This window comes from Osmerus mordax, chromosome 19 (genome assembly GCF_038355195.1).
Source record: "Osmerus mordax isolate fOsmMor3 chromosome 19, fOsmMor3.pri, whole genome shotgun sequence".
NCBI classification, from domain to species: Eukaryota; Metazoa; Chordata; class Actinopteri; order Osmeriformes; family Osmeridae; genus Osmerus; species Osmerus mordax.
The window spans coordinates 1,451,972-1,469,059 of record NC_090068.1 but is presented as its reverse complement, the minus strand read 5'-3'; positions in this window follow the sequence as shown (position 1 = coordinate 1,469,059).

Sequence of the window (17,088 nt, the reverse complement as noted above, 5' to 3'; positions counted from 1 at the left end):
GTCACCAAAAACAAAATTTCAAAATCATTTTCGGTCAGTGCCCCATTTTTGGATTTGGTTTTTGGATTTTGGTTTCTCAATTGAATAACAAGAAAAACAATCGTTTTTAGTTTCTCGTTTTTGGTTTTAGTGTTGTGACCCGGAAGTTGCTCCCACGAGCTTGACAGTCACATATTCAGGATGTCAGCAGAGGGCGCGCTGCCATTTGTATGGAAGCAAATCAGTGACATAATGTTTCGAATTTTAAAAGGCATTGAATATTTTGAATAATTTAAACAACACCGAATTCACATATTTCAATGAAGAAAAAAAAAATCTGACCCAAAAATTCAAGACTCGGAAATTCAGGTTGCTTATATTCGAGCCCCCCCAAAAATTCGAGCTTAAAATTATATTATTTCTCTATCCTTAGAAATAACAATCCCCAAATATTTAACTTCCTTCTTAATTGTTGGGGGTACAAATGTAGCCTGAAGCTTTAGAAAACTGGTTGACAGAATGTAAGGCTAGTGGAATTTGCTGTTAATTTTTTAGAAACAAAGTTGTGTCGTCAGCATACTGACTTATTATTATTTGTCTATCCGACACCGTTAAACCTTCAATACCATTATTTTTAATCAATATAGATAATAGCTCCGCAACCATTATAAATAATAGTGGTGAGCTACCACATCCCTGACGGATTCCCCCATCACAATAGAATTTGACATGAACATTTTGAACCATTGAAACCCATTCTTTTTTTCATCCTTGCACAAACTGGAATATCATAAAAATGTAAGAGTTATCAGTGTCAAAAGCTATTGCACACTACAGCATTTCAGCCTCTATCAAATACAGTTTGAATGGTGTTTCTAGCTTAAACAGTGTTAAACGGTTTTGTTAGATGGCAAAAAAAAGTGGTCGGAAGAGGAATAATAAGTATGCAGAATAACAGTAGTGTCTTTGCTTTCAGCAAACACTAATTATATCAAATAAACACCAATAAAGGGAAACAAAACCAACTAAATCCAGCAATTCATATTGATACTAATACTAAATAATATCTTTAAAACTTGAGTTTAACATTTTCTTCCTAAAGGTTTTATTCTGTAGATCAATATGGAGCCCTCCTTTCTTCTTTTGACCTTCCTGCTGAATAATTTCAGCAGGAATTCATAAGTCATTGACAGAAAAATTGAATAGCAGTAATACTTTTCATGCAACACTAATATACTGCTCATTGACTAAATGTGATGGTCAGAGACTTTCTGTGCAAATATTCAGATTTTGAATGATACCCTGGTTGTCTATTAATTGTATGTAGCAATGATGTCTGGAATTAAGATTTAGTCACCACTGAGCTCAGTATGACAGTATAATAAATGCTCAAGTTACCATCAGGCTAATTTTTGGGGAATATATTAAGAACCAAATAAGTGGCTTCAAGTAGATGCGTCTGCTAACAGAGATTTGGAATATTGACTGACAGGTTCACAACATAATTACACATCATTAAACACGTTGCGGATAAACTCAGTGTTAACTTGTTTGCATATTAATAATTGTATAATTATTGCAAACTATTACCAAATACTCAGCCTCCTATTGCTCTCATTCTCTCTCTACAGCTTTCACACCTCATCGTGTGTAAATGAGATGATGACGTATCACCCTCATAGTGCTTGTCAGTGAGTGTTGACAGAAAATGAAAGCAATCTTGTCAACTGCTGAAGGGATCACGGGCAGACGAGAGATACATTGGAGAGTCTCACAGCAAACTATGTGAGAGACCTACTTATGTGAATCTGATGTCTGAGCCAATTAAAACCAAGCCACAAGAGTAATCAACAAGCTTGCAAGTGTTGCTTGAAGGACAAAGATGGTTGTGTGATGGAATGGAGAGTTACTGGCTAGCATGACACTTTCATGAGACATGTGAGAGTGGAATTTACATCTATTGAGATAGAACAGAGAAAGCAGGCTGTTTGAATATATACAAAATATCTCATTCTGGATATGTGTTTGTTGGAATTGAAATACATAAAGATAGAAAAGAGAAATATAACCATGCAGCATGTGGCATGATGCGGTTTCCATGAGAACAGCACCTGATTGATGTTGGTAAATTGCAAATGATTGGGCCATCCTTGCCATGCCAAGCTTTCCTTCTTCCTTTTATACTTGTTTCTCTTTGCTGCCTGCAGTCTGGCATGCCCTCTATCAAAAAACAACATCATTGGCTTGGATCATTGGATTGCCTCCATCACTCACGTTTGTATAGAGACACATCTGAACACCTAGCCAGTGTAGATAGATACTGCATTTCTCCTCAAAAGAGAAAAGGTTGTCGCATTGTAAAGATGATTTAACCTGACTTGCCAGATGGTTTGTTACACATGTACATCTGGGAAGTCGTCCTTGGAAACTGTTTGAAAAAAAGGCATCCATTGTCAAAAAATCCTTGGCGTGATTGGATGAATCATCTGTCCATCATCGTTTATCACAGGCTAACTTCAACCATGACCTGTGCCTGCCAGTAGTTCCTTATAGGATGCTGAAGGGATGACTTGGAGCTTGGCAAGATGGATTCTCGCGTGCTTGTGATCTCGCAAATCTAGCTGTCTCGAAGGCTTAACCCTTGTGCTGCCTTCGGGTCATATGACCCAAAGGTTCATAACGAACCATCGTTGTGTTTAGCCAATTTATTTACCCAATACAAAAACAAATAAAAATAATTTTCTTTTAACCTTCGCAATGTGGGGGGTCTGAGACAGCCCAACGGTTAAAAGAAAATGCTTCACTTTGTTTTTGTATGCGGTAAAGTTGTTGCAATACGACGGTGGGTCACAACGACTGATGGGTCAGAATGACCCGAAGATAACACAAGGGTTAATGATGATTCTTAATAGAAAATAATTGTTGGTACAGAGGAAAAACTGATAATGACTTAAAGTCTTAGCTTAGCTTACAGATGTTTATTAGTACAGGTCTGGAATCATTAGTCCATCGCAGCCTAGTGCTTGGTGGTCTAATGAATGACATAGGTAGGCTACAGATTGACATATATGCCATGGAGTAAACAAATATAGTAAGTACAAATATAGTTTTCCTACAGTCCTACTTCTAGGGCACAATATTTAGCTTATCAAGTCTTAGCATAGAATGCTAAGGTGTTCATCTTCTGGCCTCTAGTGTACCATAACAACATAACTCATTATGCACTTCAAGTCTTCATGTCTCCTGACTGTCTCAAATTGAGTGCCTTGTGTGACATGTAGAAGACATCAACCAGATAAAAGAAAAAACACAGCAAACCTACCAGAAGTTTTGGAAACACTTCAAATTATTTGACATTAGGGACCATGCAACTACATAGCAGTACCTTGTATATAAAAGTACTAAGTAGTTTTACTTCATTAGCAAGTTTGTACAGAAAGTCACTAACTTTGTATGGGGGAGATTGGGTTTTCCAGGGGAAAGGGAATGTTAACATTGATCATGTTTTGGTAACATAACCTTCAACTACCCCTTTACAACATCCACTTACCTCTAATATTCCTCCCCCATACTGTGCCTTCTTACACTTTTGTAAAAGCCTATATTGCTAACACTTAATTTATAATTTAATTACACAGCAATTCCATTTAACCTTCAATATTTTTATTCTAGGTATTGCTATGTAGTTAAATGTCAGTTAATGTTATTTTACTGTAAAGTGTTGTCAAACTTTCCAATCTAAAAGGCAGAGGCTAATAAAATAAAGCCTTTTTCTATTGAAACAACACTTCTCACAGTTAGCCTGAATTAATTCATCATGTTGCGGGTCCTGAACTAAGTACAATTTGTTTTGCAGAGGTAATGTTCCTTGGTGAACATTCATCACTGTAGACTTCACCACAAGTTTGTTTAGCCCTTCCAGGAACTTCATATATCATCTGGGCATGAGTATATATAATGTACCATGCTTGACTTATCATTAAGAAAAATCTATTTGGGACATTATCATGGACTAAGCTGATAGGAGTAACAAATATGTTTACCAACGTAATAGGATTGTCCTGACCGGCATACTGTAGAACAGGAACACTGAATATGTAAAAGGTGCAAATGTGTCTGTCTACCATGAAACACTTATTTTCTTTACAGGTCAGGACCAAAATACCTCAATTTATAATGGGGATTAAGTGGCATAAGAATGCTTGAAGTTTACCCAGAATGTTGACTATTTTTTTATCAATGAGAGCGATGCGATTGCTTGACTATTTTGCTGTGTTGTGTGGAGTATTCCTTAAGCTATATAAGGGATCAGTATGGTTTGACAGGTAAACTTTGAGTGATGGTGTAATCAACAACTGCACCAGAATCAGCAGAAGCCTACATAACTTTTAATAATGTTTTGACCTTATGTATGGTGCTGGGGAATGACAAATTGATTGAGTCTGTGAGGTCCTGTGAATGGACTTGTAGGTCATCAGGTTATTGGAGGGTTAATGCAGACACCCGGGGAGGGTTTATCTCCCTGCTACTCATGACCTCAGGTAGATCGCCTGCTTAGCTGTCTCTTAATAATGAAGATAGTATGTTTACTGGACTTTTAACAGTCCATGTTTACCATTCAGTTCCATTGTATAGCTCCCGTGGCTATAAAAGCAGAACACTCCTTGTTTGGTTAGATATTAATATTGATCATAACTTGAACTTGATATTGTATTCTTTATGCTTTCATCCAAACCAAAGAACAAAAGTGATTTTAACCTACAACCTCTTGATCTACAGTCAAATCCTCTACCACTGAGCTCTGCCAATCTTCTGTGATTACTACAGGTATTAGTTTGATGTTACAGAGTATATGATACACATTTAAAGTAAAGAGTTATCAACTATTTACAAACTCCAGAAAGAAAACCAGCACCTAATCAAGTGATTTTTCATTTCTCCAGCTGAAACCCAATGCATGACACATGCACATGTCATTTATCCACTTTCACATGGTCCTTTGCCATCCATGTTGAATCAGGAGTAGGACTGATTGGTCAGAATCTGCGGTCAGAATCTGCTGTCAGCAGCTAGAATACCTCAGGACTTATTGCACTTTACCAAGCCTACTTGGCTTCAAAGATTTCTTATAAAATGTTATATCCGCTTATCCTTCTCAGTAATTCTTACTTTTTCTTCTCATAACTTGATCCTGATCCCTTATTGTTGACCAAATCTGTGTTTGCTACAGTATAGCTTGATTCTACATGGCATTTGTGGGTCCAAAAGTCTCACCAAATAAAATGTACTTACATTTACTTTTACATTTATTCATTTAGCTGACGCTTTTATCCAAAGCGACTTCCAAGAGAGAGCTTTACAAAGTGCATAGGTCACTGATAATAACAACAAGATAGACACAAAAACATTGCGAGTAGCCAAAACATGAAGCACACATTGTGAACAACCAAAGTAAGTGCCAAAGGGAAGAACCATAAGAGCATGTAGTTAAACAAGTTCCAATTAAACAACATGAACCGCTATAAGTGCAAGTGTACCTGTAGAAAAAACAAGCAACAATAATAAAAACAATATATCACAGCGAGTATTTTTTTTAAAATCAGTTACCACTAACCACAAGAGCAAGCAAGCACTAAGCAAGAGTCATTGTTATCCTTGAGGAAACTAACATCGGGTCAAGCGAACCATTCCTAAGTACCGTTGTACTCCCGGAACAAGTGCGTCTTGAGCCTTTTCTTGAAGGTGGAGAGACAGTCAGTGTCTCTGATGGAGGTGGGGAGTTGATTCCACCACTGGGGGGCCAGACAGGAGAAGAGCTTGTGTTGCGACCGGTCTTGAGCGGTGGGACCACCAGGCGGTTGTCTGAAGAATACCGTAGGTGACGGGTGGGGGTGTAAGGCTGCAGGAGAGACTTGATGTAGACGGGTGCAGTCCCGTTCACTGCTCGGAAGGTCAGTACCAGGGTCTTGAATCTGATACGGGCCATGATAGGTAGCCAGTGGAGAGAGATGAGGACATAACATGGGAGCGTCTGGGTAGATTGTAGACCAGGCGGGCCGCTGCGTTCTGAATCCTCTGAAGCGGGCGGGTTGCACATGCTGGGAGACCAGCGAGCAGCAAGTTGCAGTAGTCCAACTTGGAGAGGACAAGTGCTTGGACTAGCAGCTGGGTGGAGTGCTCAGACTTGTACTTAAGAAATGTGTGGGGCCCTACATTGGGTTTCCTTTGGTGTGGATATTTGGACATGGAACCTTGTCTGTTATTATTGTTCTGAACCATCATGCCCCCACGGTTCGGTTTGTCAATGTGGAAGATGTCAATTGTCATTCTGTACAGCACAAATGAGAATTCCAACAAATGACCTCCGATTATAAATATGCAATTTAAATCTTAATTCCCAAGTAAAGGTGTACTAAAGGATTGTTTTGTTTTTTCATCCTCTGCATGAACCCCACCAATGTTAGATATGTTAGGAGAAAGGTTAGGAAAGGTAAAACTCTTTCTGGCACACTTTGTGGTGCCCCTCAATCTGTAAGCAGCCTGGTTCATAGTACACCAGGATTATCTGTAACATCTCGCCATTCCCCTTTTTGACTTCTTTGTCTCTATTGTATGGATTAATTCAGCACGATTTTGTTCATACAAAAGAAAGCCTTTTATTTCAGTGGTGAATAATAAGGTAAACAATCTAACGGCTGTCCTAAATTGGACATTAAGTTTATTCCACTTACTCAAGTGTGAAATTAGAAGAACAACGTTTATTCAGCACAGGTTATGTCTCCACAGTCATGCATTCAAATTTCAGCTGTAAAGGCTTCTATTTCCATGGCAAAATATTAAGAAGGTAAACAAGCCAATGACTGTACTAAATAATTATACACAAAGTTTATTCAACTTACCCAAGTATAAATGTAGAATAACACAGGCTATTCAGAAAAAGTTGTCTCTCCACAGGTCATGCATTCAAATACAGAAACAAAAAGCATTGACAATGAAATAACATGTTCCATATCTTTGTTCAATATCAGGCTTTTTCTTTCGGGGACAGTCAAACGCATACAATTCCCTGTAAGATTTACACACATCATTCTAGACATCTTCACTCCTATCACTGTCCCACTTAGAGTGTGTTTACAGAGTATAAACTCTTCATGACTGTAGTAAGTTTATAGTCTGGTCAAATTTACAGGGGGGCTTTTATTAATTTTGTTTTACTTCTGTACAATATTCCTTCATATGGTTCACATAAGGCCCACTATGATTTCCCTGCTCAGTCGGTAAACTCTTCACAGAGGCTATCTTGCATATCAAATAAGGGCCTGATTAGAATGTGTAAGGCTGGTCTATCAGGACCAATACCTCACGCCACAAAAACAGTTTCTTCCCTTCCGCTGTTGGCCTCTTCAACAAGGCCAAGGGACCACACTGACTCAAATGACTTCTTGCTTAAAACACTCTGCTTTTGCACTGCACCACAACATGGTATCTTGTACATTTGTATTTTTTGTAATATTTGTATTTTTGTATTTTTATATTGTAATTTACGGCCACTTATATTTTATTGTATATTTAATTATATTCTAATCCCACTTAGTACTGCTAGTTTATGTACCCTTAGTATAGTTAGTCCACATATTTAAATTTTAGGTATATGTTTATTGTATGCACCTTCCTGCCAAAGCAAATTCCTTGTCTGTGCAAACTTTCATGGCGAATAAATCCCTTTCTGATTCTGATTCTGGTATTGTGTCTGTTTGGGAATGCCAAATGATAAAGTGAATGGGTTTCTTTCCTGAAGCAAGGTATCATGTGAATGCAGATTAGTTACACACACAGAGTGATTACTCCTGACATCTGCACACATGCTGAACCCACCAGGCAGTCCAGTGGTATTTCCAAATGCTCTCCTCAAGACTTCAAGACCTCAAGAGTCTGCCAGATGGCAACATTAAAATCACATCAATCCTCTTATCCACTCAATTACCTGTAAGCCACAGTACTGGTTTGAGGTGTATGTCTGTGTGTGTGTGTGTGTGTGTGTGTGTGTGTATGTGTGTGCATGCATGTGTTGCTGAACACCTTCAAGCGGACTAACTTCTCACGTCTCAAAACACGTCATCAAACAGATCAAATCAGTGCCCAGTGACATGGCTATGGACTATTACAATTCACTATCACAATAAAGTGAAGTGGCAACAAATAACCTTAGCCCATTCACAGGTATGCCGCAAATGCATCGAAAAAATTCCTGTCTCTCTCTCTCTCTTACACAGTGTTTACCCAAAGTTCCATTACCTGAGGAGGGAGATTAAGTGATGGATGCACTCAGGGAGGAGGCTAGTAACATTTTAATGAGAGCTTAGAGAGATCAAGCTCTCAGTGACTAGCTCAGAAGAGATTGACCTCTTTGAGAAACTGGCTGCCAGGAGGCTGCAACACTCCTTTTGCTACAGTTTGCCAAGAAGCTGAAGCCCCATTTCTAAAAACTGTGACGCATTCATTAATGCTGGGCCATTTAAACGGTGAAGAACTCGAGGATGCCTTCTCTCTCTTTTCCCACCCCTGCTCCTTTCTCGTTCTCCCTCTCTCTTCCTGCTCCTCCGCTTTCTCGCTTGCGGTTTTGTGCCTAATAGCTTCATTAAAGCAAGGATCAATAAGTTAATTTTATTCACTGTGCCTAGCTTGAAGTGTTAATGGCCGAGTCTAGGCTGTGACCGAAGCAGCTGTTTCAGTGAGCATAACTTAAAGGTCCCATGGCATGCTGTTTTTGGATGCTTTAAATATGCCTTAGTGGTCCCCTAATACCGTATCTGAAGTCTCTGTCCCGAAATTCTTGGTGAAAGTCTTGGTGCAGAATTTCAGCCACTACGAGCAGTCCCACAATGAGCTTTCCTTAGAACGTGCCATTTCTGTGTCTGTAGCTTTAAATGCTATGAGGTGGAGAGAGGCGGGGCTCACTGCCATGCTTCGGTAGTTTGCAAGCCATGATGTCTCTTGAGGAAAAACCAATATCGCGCTCGCACGGTCGTAGCTCATTTTCTCATTGGCGGTCAAGTTCTCTGGGCGGGCAAAGCAGAGAAAGGGGAGGTAACCTTTCCTCTTATGACGACATAAGGGGAAAGGTTCCAGATCGGACCTTTGAGCTTTCATTTTCTAAAAAGCGGAGAACAATACCCAGGGTTTGGTTCATAATTTGTAGCCACTGGGGGACCAAAGGCAGGCTAGGGGAACTCATATTAAGGTTAAATAACCTCATGAAATTTTCATGCCATGGGACCTTTAACTTCTACAAAATTGTGTTTGGGTTCACACATTATGGTACATTTCACCATACACTGTGGCAATTTAGCGAAGAATTATGGACGCTACGTCCTTATGTCACAGGTGACTAATGTTGTAAAAATGACCCAAATCAGAATGTTTTTGCTCACATGTGACAGATAAAAAAAAACTCTAGTATGAACAGCACAAATCGCATGGAATCTAATATTTTCAATTCTGATTGGGGCCACATTTTACTTTCTATATGCACTTTTTGTTTGTCACTTTGGATAAAAGCATTTGCAAAATGAATAAAATGTCAAATGTAAGAATTTTGTCAGAGTTGAGTCAGATTTGAGTAGAAATTGTCAAGAGAAAATCAAGTCAGAATCGACAGGTGACTGACTCAAGTAAAAATTTTGTTAGTAGAGTCATATAGTCAGTCAACTTCAACAATAATTAGTTGTAAGTAATAAACTACTAAATAAATAACTTTCAAGAGACTTAGTCTTATTAAAACCAATGGAACGGGTTAAAATGTAATGGTACCCTCCCTTGAGGCTGGAAACACAACACAAACACTTGCCAGCCAGTGTTTATATTTAGTTAAAGTTGTGTCAGAATTGAGTCAGATGAGTCTTTCTGAAAGAGAGCCAGTTATGTTGACTAAGAGTCAAATTGAAGTCAGGTCCAGATTTTGTCAAGTAGAAAATGAACCCAAGACAAAAGTATATGGCAATGAGCCATGATTGTCCTGGACAATCTACATCATGTATAATCATTGAGGCAAGAAGGGGTTTCATCTTTGTGTGTGGCAAAAATGATAGCATGAGAGATCGCAAACATATTTAAATGGAAGCAAACTCGGGTCACAAGCTCTAAGATGTAATTAATTCCAACATGGGCAAGGCAAATATCTACGATAACAGGATCAATGGGCCTATATTTGGAGGGAGACCAATTGTCTGGCTCTGAAAGCTAATCTGTTTGCAAAGATGTTTGAAATCGAATCCAACACAGCCATTAAACTTCCCCCTCAGAAACGTATGTGTGAATCAGAGCCTTTTTAGTCTGCTGTTGCTCTGTTGGTCTGCTCTGGCAGCTAAAAGGGATTTAGAGGAATTGATGTGCGCTTTTAGTGTAGTCTCGCCCCTTTGCTTACCAACGTATAGTGCCCTATTAGCCACCCACATGGGAATGCCATTCCAGGGTTAAAGGGAATTGAGTATTCATTATGTTAAAATGAAGCTTTAGTGGGAAGTGCTTTACTAAAGTGCTGAACTCAGGGAACTGAGTTAACCACCATCCCCAGACAAGTGTCCAGAGTCTGTAGAGAGAGAAAGATAAGTAAAAAGGGAAAGGAGACAAAGCAAGAGAAGGTTTACAAGCAAAAAAGATAAATGACCTCCTTCTCAACTTCAGACTAGGCCAACAAGGCAGAGGCTTCATAACCAGGACATTGTGAATGGATCTCAACTCAAGCCAAAAGTCTTGGAGCTACAATAGCTGTCAAGACTGAGCCATGATAAGGCTCGAAGGAGGTTCACTTGTAAGGGAGAGTAATGTGTTCCGACAGGCACAGATGTGGCAGCAGTCACCAGAGAATGAATTACTTTAGTTGTTTATGGAATAGATAGGACCCTCTTCTCATTGAAAAGGGTCCTGTGTCTTGCTCTATTTAAGAGCTATTGGGAAGAACCCACAACTTCCACATAACTAAATTCCCATGGTTTTATTTCATGAAGATAAAAGTTTGTTTCAGTTTAGGTTTGTAGGTTTCTTTTGAACACAAAATGTTTTGTCTTTACTTATTCAGTGTTTCAAATATTAAAAGGTAATTACATTCATAGTTGACTCTCATCCATCCTTTCCTAAATACAGAATACTTAGTTTAATTTTTAAAAAGAAAAGCAAAATAATAATGTCTCTAATAATGTCAGATATCCATGTTTGCTGCACAATTGAGAGAGCAACAATACTCTTATGTATAGTTTGGACTCCACTTAAAGCACACTTTTAATTGTGTAATTCAAACAAAATGAAACATTTGACGGGGGAGGAGAGAATATGAAGTGCTATGTGCCAAAGAGCTTGGATATTTCTCTACAAAAGACTGAAATATAACAATGTATTTGACCTTGTTATGAATGGATGTATTTCTGCCAGAGCCTCTGAAACTATATCGGCTTTCTTAAAATGTACTTTTCAGGGTATACTATAAGGAAGATGTACGAGGGTGAAACCACACTAAGGTCTATGAACCATGTCAGGAGCTGAAGTTCAAAGAAGATGGCAAAATATCTGGAATGGCCACCAACCAGTCAAATGATGTGTCCACTTTTAAACTACAGAGAGGGTTGTGGAAGAAATTGGGATTTCCTGTGTGCTTACATTATTCACTAATCAATAGAACTAGTCATTGGATACTAGTTAGTACGTTCTTATGTAAGGCTTTATGCGAGAGACCAACCTTTAAGGTTAAAGTGGTTTTAAACAAGTGAGGGATACTTTGACAATGTAAAGGGACAGTTAGGATTTTAACTGACAAACTTGGCATTAAATGATCAGGGACACAATAAAATACTAAGGGAAAGATAGACTGGCAGTTTATTGATTACCTCGTCTCTCGCAAGCACGAATTGTGGTTATTTTGTTACTCAGGAGGTAACGGAGTTGAAATTATTGTATGCGCGTTCCTAAAAAGTTGAGCCTTTGTATGCGCGTCCCATGATCGAGCGCCCGGAAGGCGAGGATAGTTTGGATTGAAAAGGCCATATTTGTAGTTCACTAACACATGATATTGTAGTTCTTTTATTCTTCAATATTGTGACCGTTCTACAGTGCTATGTGATTTTGTGACTATATTCTAAAGTGCTGTGTGATTCTTGCTGCAGTAAATCATAAGAGTTGGCTACATACAGTTATGAGATTTGTTACAGATACATTGTAATTCAGATACATTGTAATTCGATATGGGTAATCTAGCTTCCAGTACGGGAGCGATAGAGACGTTGTTACCTGAGAATAGTCCAGCCCGATATATGTTTGATTTACATGGAATTCAAGCAGTGTCAAGCATTGAGAAATGGCATGCGTGGACTAATCATGACCTGAGACATTGTTTTTCCGCTGGAGGGAATGTTTGATGTAAAAATATTGGTCCCTTTAAAAGCGGTTTTGAAAGACAAGGAAACACGGACGTGTAAACAATTTGAAAAAAGGCCTAAGAACAGAAGAAGCACTACTGCTTATGAGGTTGAGGAAAGGGTTCAGATCAATCAAGCAGAGAAAGAGAGCCCCAACCATGAAAGGCCTGTAACTATCAGTTGAACCCCCAGGTATCAATGAACCCTATGTGTGCATATCCACGTCCTGATGTATGACAGCCTATGTACCTTTATCGCCCATGGTCAGTGACTGAGCTGAGGGAGCTACGAAAGGGATTTCCTGACATTAGAGGACTCAGCAACATTTCTAAGAGATTTGCAAATAGTTATCAATGCCATACATACCTTTATTGATTTGAATCAAGGGTTAGAGGTTGCATTCCAGCCCGGTGTGTTGAGAAATAGATTCCTGGTGGTGTTTAATGGCAGTAATACCGAAGGGGTGTTGCTTGACAGGAGCAAAGTGTATGATCGCAAACAGAGAAAAGATGAGGATCATACAGATTATCTGGAAAGACTTACTAGGATTTTTGAAAAACATTCTGGTTTTACAGCAGCTGCATCCCCATGCCACTTTGTCATGTGTTCATATGTGGATTGCTTCCTGAACTCCAGGTAGAAGTTAAGAAACAGGTTCTACATTGGGAGAACAAAACTGTTGATATGATTATGGATTATGTCAAACATAATTGTATATTGATGCAGGAGAATGCAGAAAAGAAAGCTGAGAAATTAATGACATTGCAAATGAATGTCTTACGGAAAGAAAATAATATGTTTAAAGGGAAAAGGAGAGCCAGGGGCAGGCAGCAAGGGAAGTAAGAGATAGACAGGGATATGTGCATACTCTGTAAACAGATACGCCACAGGGCAGGTGATTGTCCAGGTACAGTATACAGAAAATAGTCAGTACCCTTCAGTCACATACTCCATACTACTGCACTCAACCCCTCCCGTTTTCTTCAGAACGAAGAGCTTGCTGTGGTCTGCTCAAGGACACTCAGACAGTAAACAGCCACAATCAAAATAATAATAATCAAGAATAGGGGAGGCAGAGAGCTTCTCTTTTTCAAGTAAGACACAGAGCTACTAGGTTAGCCAGTTCAACAGTACACAGTACCCAAATCAATGAGATGATAGTGGTAGTTTATGGGGTTCCTGTGGACACAACTGTCAGTTAGCTCTTATGGGTGGATAGATGGATCTTTGAAAGATGAACATGTATTTCTTTCAACTATGTAAAAGTAAAGGCCCCGTCACACCATAACGTTCTGGTCTCTGAAGTTCTCTGAACGTTCTAATCGTTCAATTTCAAGCGTTCTAGGGCGAGGTGGACACATCTGGCGTGTGACTAACGCATGACTAGGGTGGGACTGACGCATAACTAGCGAGGGACTTACGCATGAGGAGCGTGTAACAGTGACCAAGTAAGACACCTCTGAAAACTATTAGCGTGTGACGACGTGTCACTGGCGTGTGAATAATGACAGAGCAGCGTTTTGCTACACGCGACAAACGATTAGTTAACGTTAGACGAGCGTGTTGAGCTTGTGACTGACGTGAATAACGACAGAGTAGCGTTTTGCTGGCGTGTGGGTTTTATGACCAAACGGGTATAAAACACTGGAAAATCAGTGGATTCAGTTGTTCTGAACAGTAAACATCATGCCGCCTAGACAACATAAGGGTGCGAGGGGGGCTTCTGCTACTAGCGAGTGAGTTGTTCACTTCAAAGCAAACGATGAATAACAACCAAGTAACGCTAGGGTAACGACTGTGATACATGAACTAACGATAGCCAAACGTGTGCAACGTTAGTCAAACGTCCCACAAATGTTCTTCAGCGTTTAAAATTAAACGTTGAAGAACGCTGGTTGCCATGAGAACTTTTGTGCATGTTCAAAACTTTTTTTTTGGACCAGCGTTTTCCGCCGATCACCAACGATTACCAGCGTCAACAGCGTCCACACAACGCTCTTCTGGCGATATACCAGCGCTATACCAGCGCCCATGGACGATTATCAACGTTTCCTCTTATGTCATAGAACGTCGACCAGAACGTTATGGTGTGACAGGGCCTTAAGTAACAAGTAAATCTGTTGGAAAAGCATTTGTTGTGCAAACTGAACCGAAATGAAATGCACTACTGACTTTTTCTTATCTATTCCTCAGGATAAAGAACACTTGGCCTAGCAATCCCATACACATTCCCCAGCAGTGGAATGCAGAGATTGTAGCGACCGCAGATGTGGCTTTGCTAGAAGCTGGGCCTGAGCTACTGTGGTCCACACACGCTAATCATATTGGGCGCATTAAGAATGGTACCCAAGTTGTTATTATCATTGATTGTAGTACGACTCTTGAGAACCGTACATCAGTATGCTAGTAATAGAGAAGTAGGGAAAGGTATTGTCCCAGTTATTGATGCTGTGTTGAAACAAGGAGTCATAGGTAGACTTATGGTCAATTTGATCCTTTAAGGCTAATAAAATACTTGGAAGTTTATTATGGGTTTATAAGCAGGTAATGCCTGTGTTATACATCCTGTTGTGCCTAACCCTGTTACGATACTTAGCAAGTAACCCTGTTACTTTCATGCTCTGTGAATGGCTATTGTTTGCTTTCTTCTCTGTTCCCATTGCAGAAGAGAGCCAGTATCTGTTTGCATTCACGTTTCGCCAGGTCCACTATACATTTCAGTTCTACCACAGGAAAACACCGAATCATCTATGTTGTTTAGTCAAGCATTACGAGAGGACCTCCAGGATGTCACTTTAGCAACCGGCTCTACTCTGGTGCAGTATGTTGATTACCTTTTTGATATGTTCTAAGAATCTTGCCTCCTGCCAACAGGACACTATTGCTGTATTACATGCACTGGCTGAGAAGGGCCACAAGGCCTCAAAGGCAAAACTGCAGTTATGGTCTGAGGAGGTCAAGTATCTGGGCCATACATTCAAAGGTACAGAGTGTCTATTGACGCCTGATAGAGTGGAGGCCATCCGATGGATACCGAAGCCTAGAACACCAAAACAACTCAAGTCTTTCCTAGGTTCAGCCGGGTAGTGTCGTCAGTGGATCATTGATTATGCCGTGTTGGCTAAACCTCTCTCTGATTTAATGAAGGGCCAGACTGATACTCACTTGTTGTGGAACACTGAAGCTGATAAATCATTTGTATCTCTCAAGCAGGCCTGGGCCCATGCGCCAGCTCTCAATCTGCCAGAGTAAACCAAGCCATTCACACTGTACTGCCACGAGGCCAAAGGGTTTGCCCAGGGTGTACTGACCCAGCAGCATGGTAATTTGGCCTATCGCCTATGTGAGTTCTTCTTTAAATACTGTGGCAGCATGCTTACGAGCACTCTGTGTTGCGGAAACATGTGTGGAGGCAACTGCAGATATAGTGCTGGGGTCGCCCTTGGCAGTGATGGTTCCTCCCGCAGTAAGTGGGGTGTCAGGTGGCTGAGCGGTGAGAGAATCGGGCTAGTAATCCGAAGGTTGCCAGTTCGATTCCCGGTCATGCCAACTGACGTTGTGTCCTTGGGCAAGGCACTTCACCCTACTTGCCTCAGGGGAATGTCCCTGTACTTACTGTAAGTCGCTCTGGGTAAGAGCGTCTGCTAAATGACTAAATGTAAATGTAAGTGCTCTTCTGTTACGCACCAAAACTCAACACCTGTCAGCCACTAGAGCTACAAAGTATGAACTGATTTTGTTGACTCAAAGTAACATTACGATCCATAGATGCTCCCCATTGAATCCAGCTTCATTGTTGCCCACCCCTGATGATGGTGAACCACATGACTGTGAGATGGTTGTCGATAAAGTGCTAACACCCAGACCTGATTTGTTTGAAAAACCTATGGATAATGCTGAACTTGTGTTGTACGTAGATGGATCTTCGTCCCGAGGATGGGATGGCTCCCTAAACTCCGGACATTTGAGACATTCAAATCTGGTAAACTGTCTCCACAATGCACTGCACAGCCGGCAGGGTTTTTTGCTTTGACAAGGGCATGTTGTTTGTCAGAAGGCAAGGTTGTAAATATTCACACTGACTCGAGGTATGGATTTGGAGTTACTCACAATTTTGGTGCCATATGGCGAGAAAGAGGTTTCATTAACTCCTCAGGTGGAGGAATCAAGAATGGAAAGATGATTGATAATTTGTTGTCTGCAATACTACTAGCGAGAAAGCTAGCTATTGTTAGGTGTGAGGCTCATACTAACAGTACAGATGATGTTTCAAGAGGAAATGCTTGAGCTGATTTCTCAGCAACCGGAAACACACACTCCCTCTCTTCATGTTGTGGCGGACCTTCAAGCCGCTGCTGATAACACTGAGAGGGATGGTTGGTTATATGTTGGCTGTGTGAAAGATTCTACATGCATTGTTCCCTTGGTTGGCTCACATGGCGCACGGATGTGCCCATACGAGCAAGGGGGGTATGGTCTCAATAGTAAATACAGATTGGTTTGCACCTGGTTTTTCCACAAAGGCTGAGCAACATTGTGCTCAGTGTCATACCTGCCAGCAGCATAATCCCGGAAAGGGACCAAAGAGAAGCGACACAGCCCACCCGCCACCAAGTAGTCCTTTTATTCATTTGATTTTATGCAGATGAACAAGTGTTGTAATTTTGAATATGTACTTGAAATTGTTGACATGTTCTCGAAA